An 8,731-nucleotide genomic window follows, 5' to 3' on the forward strand; every position below is an offset into this window, starting at 1 on the left:
TATGCATACAACTGGAAACACACACACACACACACACACACACACACACACACACAAAACCTGGCCTGAGACATTGCAATAAACTTTTTTCTGTTCATTTTGCCATAAACCAGCATTTCTTGCCTCATTTAAAGGGAATTTGTTGAACAAGAAAATGGAATCAAATGATTTTCAGATGTGAATGGGTTTCCAGGTAGTCACCTGGTCTAGGGACCAGTCACACTTTCTTTAATCTCTTTAATGTCACTAAGGCACCATGCTTCAATGGTCATGACCTTCCAGGTTATTCTGCAGGATTTGCCTCATCCAGGTAAATGGAATCATATTAACTCCTTGCAATGATGTAGGTGCTAAATGAATCCTCTCTTGAAGGAGGACCATTATCTATGTGCTGTGAAAAGAAATGTTAGAGTAATGGAATCCAAGAGTTAGAAAGAAACTCAAGGGTCATTTACTTTAGTCCACATCTTAGCTGTGGAGTTTCCCCCATAATATTTGCCAAGTCCTCATGAGGTAGGAAAACTTTTAATGACATCATTTATGCTCATGTGTAGGAAATAAATGTATTTTTCCATTCCCATGGTCTATGATATTTTCCATGCTACGGTCCATGAAATCTGCCTTGATTTAAACTCAGCCCTGAAACCATGGGGGAGCTTTGCTCCCTACCAGGTTTTAAGCACATCTGATTTCCTAAAGGTGTAGAATTTCTCTATTAGAAAGTAGAATGTGGCACAGTTGGTTAAGCTAACTCTTGGTTTCGGCTCAGGTCATGATCTCAGGATCATGAGATCAAGCTCCATGTCAGGCTCTGTTCTCGGGACTCTGCTTAAGACTCTCTCTTCCTCTCTCTCTCTGCCCTTTCCTCTGCCTCTCAAATAAATAAATAAATAAATAAATAAATAAATAAATAAATAAAATCTTTAAAATGAGTTTTTCATGGGGAGTATAATGTATGTGGGGACTATAGTTAATGATATTCATTAACTTTGTAAGGTGGCAGGCAGTAATCATATTTAGGGTAATGACCATTTTGCAATGTATACAAATGTTGAACTACCATGTTGTATACCTGAAATTAATATAAGGTTTTATATCAAATATTACTTAATAAATAAGGAAAGGGGAGAGGATAAATCTAGGGAAAGAAATTGCCTACCTGAAATGTAGTGAATAGTAAATGGAAACTTTAGCACTTCAGGGCTAGCCTAGTCTCTATCCTCTCTGAACTGCCTGAGAGCCTTGAGCAAGTACTTCACGTATACCTTGGTTATTATAAACCAAAGGCCCAAATCATGTCATCAGCAGCTGTTGCTTAATTGTTCTTACCATCTTGTGGAACAATGTAACATATATTACATAACTTTAGAGAGGGATACCTGGTGGTTCAGTCATTTGAACGTCTACCTTCTGCTCAGGTCATGATCTCAGGGTCCTAGGATAGAGCCCTACCTTGTACTTGGAAGTAAGTATATGGAGGGCATTTGAAATATCAGGCTCCTTGCTCCATAAGGAGTCTGTTCTCCCTCTGTCTCTGTCTCTCCCTTTCTTTCTCTCTCTTTGTCTCTCATAAATAAATAAATAAAATTTTAAAAACATAATAATAACTTTAGAGAGTGATGAGTGGAATGTGTAATCCCCTGTGATCACAGTCTAAGACATTGCTGTGACCTGGACCTAGCATCTGTCATCTCCTGGACTTCAGTCTCAATAGTCTGTCACAAAATGAGTTCACTAAGCATCTGCCATATGCCAGGTTCCAGGTGAAATTTGGGTCAGGTTCCTGAAACAGAGCAAAAGGACTCTGCCTTCATGAGGATTTAACTCTAAAGAAGAAGAGAGAAAATCAGTAAGACATAGGGAGCCTATCCTAAGGACCACCCCCTCCTCCTCCATCCCCCCACACAAATGTGAGGGAGAGTTCCTAGGAGAAGGACAGGAAAGCCACAGGAGTGGTTGTTCCAGGCAAAAAGAACAGCATGCCACGCCTAATGCAGAAAAAGCAAAGATATTTTGCAGAAATAAAAGAAATCCAGGAGGCCTGGAACAAAGAGAGTAGTTGGGAGTGTCATGAGGGATGAAGCTGGAGACTCAGATCCTGCAGGGCTTTGTGTAGCTAGGATTTGAGATCTTTGCTTAAGCATAATATATAGCTCTTGAATAACATTAAACTAGCTAGTGACAAGATTAGAATTACTTTCTCTTTTTTTTCTTAAGTGTCAATCCGGCTGCTTAAGTTCTAACCTGAATTAAATAGCACAAGAGAGGAAGTGAAGAGAGGTAGAGGTTGGATTAGTCATGAAAGAGAAAATCAGGGGCCTAACCTAAAGAAGTAACATTAGGAATAAAATCAGTATTTGTACATTTGAACAATTGAACAGATGGATGGATTATGATGTGGAGAGGGAGAAATAGTTAGAAGATGAAGCCATTGATTTTGAATACTGGGCAAAAGGTGGAGCCATACATTTGATAGAGAAGAGAAGGAGTAGCTTTAAAACAAGAGGTGGGGAAATCTACGAATAACAATAGACATTCATTCAAGAGGAAGTGTTGTGTGGACGTTTTGAATTTAGGAGCTCTGTAGTTCAGAGAGAGATCTAGACCATAAAATCAGATTTGGGAGAAAGTACCTGGATGGCATTTAAAACCACTGGAAAGGACACATCCCCTTCAGGGGTGAGACTAGGACAGGAAAGAAGACTTCACCAAACCACATCCACAAAGTCAATATTCAATGGAGAGGTATTAAGAACAAAAGTACCACCAATATTTGACATTAGCATAATTTAGAAGCCAACAGGTCCATACGTGGTAAGTGGTCATTTGTTCATAATGTAATGGAGAATTTAAGTAAGTCTTAAAAATATCCGTTGCATTCAGTGCCATGAAAGTCATTGGTGAATTTGACAAACTACGTGTAATTAATTAGCGGCTATATGATCATTTCAATTCCTGAAGGAGTACTGCAGTTCATTTTGTCCTGAAACTCTTTAGACAGATGTAAAAACAGGTTCAGGGCATCTAAGGAAACCTCCCAAGGTCACATATTAAACTCTGGGCCAGGAGCTTCTTCCACAGTTCTTTTCATTATACCATGGTCACTGATATTTTCTTATTCTGGATCATCAATTTGAATTTTTAAGTAAATTAGGCTTATGATTGTCCAAAGCAGTAATAATGAGGTTCACTTGCTTAGAACAATATATTTTGTTTTCTCTAAATTTTGGTAGGAGTTAGTAAACTGAGAAAATTCAATGCAAAGAGGCCAGAAATGCTTCAAATCAAAGGGTCCGCCAGAGAAGAGCCGAGGTCTCTGGTCCAAGGACAGTAATGCCAAACACGAGGAAGACATATTTCATTTTGACATTTAGAAAAAGCCACCAAATGGCTTGGTTAGAATTACAAACAAACATACTGTAAAACGTCATGTCAAAGCAAAACAAAACAAAAAGTGCCAAACACCACCTTACAGTGGCATATCAGAAAGTATTTGAAAATGGTTACATGCCATTACTTTTCTCACTTTGGCAAGATGAAAACAACAACATGACTTTTTTTCTTTTCTTTTCTTTTCTTTTTTTTTTATGTGTTAACAATGTACTCTCTCAGGCTAAGACCTTGTATTCCAAGTTGAAGCCTAGGGCAAAATTTTTATAGCTGAATTATAAATCCCTGAAAATAGAGATTTATAATGGAAATTCTTGAAACCCATACCTAACAGATCTGTACGACCTGGAGCCCCTCTTATGAAAGGCGGGCTCTGAGACTTTCGTCCAGGTAACTTTGCTAATAAGATTAAATGATGATGGAGGGATCAGATGAAATACTTAAGACATAACCCTTCTATGGTGCCAGAACATAGTGCAGTAGGACCTACACAATGAAAAACATAAACAGAAGAATCTGTTATAGCTGGATGGAGGGATGTAAGATATGAAAAATTCTTTGGGGAAATGATGGGTTATTAAGGTATGGACTAAAATATCATAGTCAATCTATAAAACTTTTACAACCTAGTCTTATTTGCACAGAGATTACATCCCCAAAGCTCAGTGCCAAAGACACATGTTAATAAGCTCACAACTTTTAATTAAGCAATATGTAAAAGTAGATTCCCATTAAGCTGTGATTTGTGGGCTAGTTCATTACAGTGGGCCCCAACCACCAGACACATATTCAATACAAATCAAGCAGACGGCATATTATCCAGCTTAATGTGAGCCGACCAGTGATGCTTTATTGCCAGTTCAGGAGAGCTGTTCATAGAAAGTATTTTTCCCCAAAAGACTAGGACAGAGATCAAAACCTAATGACCCCATGGTGCTTGTTTAATGAAATGACTCATCTGCATTGTTTATTTGCATAACACAATAATTACTCATATGGTTAATTATCATACATCTGATTATCTGACCTGAGGGGTTAGAGTTTTTATTGTCATAAACCCATAGAGGGCAGTCCTGGTAGTTGGTTTGGCTAGTTGGGAGCAGGATTAAATTCGCCTTCATTTCAGTTTGGTTGGAAAAGGAAGTGTTAAGGAATTAATGGTCTGGGGAGAATTGGTTAAGTGAAAAGAAAATGAGCCCCAATTTTTCCTCCATAAACTAAATTCTCCAGGATTTAAAGTGTTAATTCTAAGAAATAAAACCATGGAATGATGAAGGGAGAATATGGTCTCATGATTGAGAATATTTGTAGTGTAGAGAAGGGGACCAGACAAAGGCAAAGACGGGTATATTTGATGGCATAGAAATAAAAACTCTCTGCATATAATATAATCACCAATACCTTCAAAATGATATATAATTGATTGAATGAATGTATACATGGTTGAATTAATTATTTAATCAATAACTCAATTTACTCGCTGAATATTTATTCAACACTCTGTGTATCAGGCACCGTATCATAAATATCTAAATATCTAAAATATGTATCTGATCATATATATATCAGTTAACTATCTGCCAAAATGCCTGGCATACAGTGTCTGCATATATATATATATATATATACACACACACATATAGATATATATGTATATATATATACATGTGTTCATCCATATATTTATCAAGACAAAAGCTCTTTACTAAAAATAAATATTTATCCTTTGCTTGTGCCTATTTTAGGCTTTCTATTCAATTCAACTGACGTGTCTGCTTATATCCATGCCAGTAAATTATTTTGATAATTGATAGATTTTTTAAAAAATACATTTTAAGCTTTGTTTTTCCGGATTTCCTTCACCCTTTTTTGTCCCTCTACTAATTACACATGTGCTGCATGTTTCTTGCAAAAACACTGGAAAATGTAGAGATACAGAAAAGAAAATCACCTGAAATACCAACCGACAACCAGTGTTAATGGTCTTCTGTAATTCTAATGCAAATATACACATATATCTGTATTTATGTAAAGAGAGATAAACTTTTATAAAAATATATTTAGATTACAAATAACAATCTTTGCGTTTTTCTTTAAAATATATTACAGGGGCACCTGGCTGGCTCAGTCAAGAGCATGCAACTCTTGATTGTAGGGTTGTGAGTTCGAGCCCCAAACTGGCTGTAGAGACTGCTTAAAAATAATATGTTTTGGGTCACCTGAGTGGCTCAGTCAGTTGAAACTCTGCCTTCAGCTCAGGTCATGATCCTGGGATCCTGGGGTCAAGTCCTGCATCAGGCTCTCTCCTCTGAGGGGAGCCTGCTTCTCCTTCTGCCTGCAACTCCCCCTTCTTGTGTTTGCTCTCTGTCATATAAATAAATAAAGTCTTAAAAAAATAAATAATTAATTAATTTAAAAATCTTTTACAAAAAAAAAAAAACATATTACAGGGGCTCAGTTGGTCAAGTTTCTGCCTTAGGCTTAGGTTGTGATCCAGGGAAACTCCTTCTCTGTCTCCTTTTGCCCCTCCCCTTATTAGTGCTCCCTCTCTCTCTCTCTCTGTCACTCGAGCTATCAAATAAATAAATATAATCTTAAAATATATATATATTTTATATATATATAGAGAGAGTTATATACATATATATATATATATATATATATATAGAGAGAGAGAGAGAGAGAGAGAGAGATGTATTTCCAAGTCAATTATGAAATAGCAGTAACCATGCTTTTGTTTTCGCTGAACAAAGAGTGGTTAAACTCTGGCTTACAGTCCAAATCCAGCTCACCGCCTGTTTTTATAAATAAAGTTTTACCAGAACACAATAACACCCATTCCTTTATATATTGTTTAAGGCTCATTTTATTCTATAGCCTAAAAGATTTATCTGCTCTTTTACAGGAAAAATACAGACCCCTATATTAGACCATATCTTCTTGGGAAGATTACATTCCTACTGTGCAGCATGTTTGGGACCATATGACTGAATTCTGGTCAATGAGACATGAGTGGAATTGACATAACCACTTTCAGGTCTTGATGTAAGAATCCCTGTGCAACTTCCAACTGTCTTTTCTTCCATGTCAGTCGTATCCGATAAAAAAAGATATGAGACAGGGGACTTTCAGTGAATGAGAAATATACTTTTGTGTATGCTAGTGAGCTTTCAATATTCCTCTGTATTTTTTAAGACTATAGAGAATTGCATTACAAGAATATAAATGATTTCTTTCATCGATCCTTTATCATAGATTGAATATTTACATTACTTTTAATGTCCAATTTATAAATATTCACAATGGAAAATAGTATGTATTTTTTCTATACTCATTCAAGTATTCCTTAAGATAATGAAATATCTTATATTTTGATATGATATTTTGATATGATGATTTTGATCATAATAATATATTATGAGAACCTCATAATGAACTGGCTTGATTTAAGGGCTTTAAATATCAGTTTTTTGGTAGTAATTTATTTGGACTTTTTAATGATTTATTTTGTTTTTCAAGATTTTATTTATGCATGAGAGATGCAGAGACATAGGTAGAGAGAGAATCTGGCTCCATGCAGACACCCTGAAGCGGGACTTGACCCCCAGACTCCAGGATCACGCCCTGAGCCAAAGGCAGACAGACACTCAACCGCTGAGCCACCCAGGCATCCCTAGCTTTTTAATGTTTTCTGTAACAAATTATGAGCCAGTTATCCCAATGGAATATCCAAAAATGTTTCATGTTTTGAGAATATTGCATCATTATTTTTATTTTATTTAGCTTTATTGAGGTATAATTGAAAAATGAAATCATGTGTATTTAAAGTATACAAGTTTGCACTACGTATATTTTTGTGAAATGACTACTACAATCAGATTAATTAACACACCCAACACTTCATATGGTTACCTTTGTGTGTGTGTGTGTGTGTGTGTGTGTGTGTGTGTGTGGTGAGAACACTTAAGGTCTGTCCTCTTAGCCAATTTCAACTATAGAATACACATTATTAGCCATAGCTATCATGTTATGCATTAGATGCCCAGAACTTAATCATCTTACCACTGAAGCCTATATGCTTTGGCCAGAGTCTCCCCATCTTTCCCTCACCTTATCTGTTGTCTTTTTTATTAAAGCCACTTTATCCTAACAGGTAGAATACCTCATTGTGTCATTGACTTGCAATTTCCTGATGATTAGTGATTTTGAACACTGTTAATCATTTGTATATCTTCTTTGGGAAAGTACCTATTCAGGTCCTTTGCCCATTTTTTAATTGAGTTGATTTTTGCCATGGAATTGTATGAGTTCCTTATATATGTTGGATGTTAATCCCTTATCAGGTATATGGCTGGTATGTATAGGTTTCCTTTTCCTTTTGTTGATGGTTTCCTTTGTCATGCAGGAGCTTTTAGGTTTGATGTAGTCTTAATAGTTGATTTTTCTTTTGTTTGTTTGTTTATGCTTTAGATTTCATATCCGAAAGATCATAAGCAAGATCAATGTTGGAGAACTTCCTCCCTATGTTTTTTTCTGGTATTTATATGGTATCAGTACTTATGTTTATGATTTTTATTTACTTTGAGTTATTTTTTGTGAGTGATATAAGATAGGAGTCCAATTTTATTTCCTTCATGTGTTTATCCAGTTTCCCAACACCATTTGTTGAGATGTCCTTCGCCTTTAGGTATTCTTGGCTCCTTCACCAAATATTAGGTGACTATTTACAGAAGGTATTTAATTCTAGGCTTTCTATCTGTTCTATTAGTCTACCTATTTTATGCCATTACCATACTGTCTTAATTTCTATACTTTGTGATACAGTTTGAGAGTAGGAAGTGTGATACACCTCTGGCTTTGTTTTTCTTTTTCAAGATCACTCTGGTACAGTTCCATACAAATTTTAGGGTTTTTTTTTTCTATTTCTGTCACAAATACAAAAGGAAATTCAATAGGGATTGCATTGATTCTATAGATCTCTTTGGGTAGAATGAACATTTTAATATTTAACATTTAACATTTTAATTCTTCCAATTAATGAACATAAGATATCCTTCTATTTATTTGTGTCGTCTTCAATTTCTTTTATCAGTGTCTTATGGTATTCAGTGTATAGGTGTACCACCTCCTTGGTTAAATTTATTTCTAACTATGCTTTGTTTTTGATGATATTGTAAATGGAATTGTTTTCTTAATTTCTCTTTCATATAGTCCATTGTTACTGTATGGAAATACAATTTACTTTTGTACATAGATTTTATATCCTGTAACTTTACTGAATTTATTAGTTATAATAATTTTTTGTTGGGATCTTTAGAGTTTATATATATTTACCATCATG

Source organism: Canis lupus, chromosome 35 (assembly GCF_003254725.2).
Source record: "Canis lupus dingo isolate Sandy chromosome 35, ASM325472v2, whole genome shotgun sequence".
Lineage (NCBI taxonomy): Eukaryota > Metazoa > Chordata > Mammalia > Carnivora > Canidae > Canis > Canis lupus.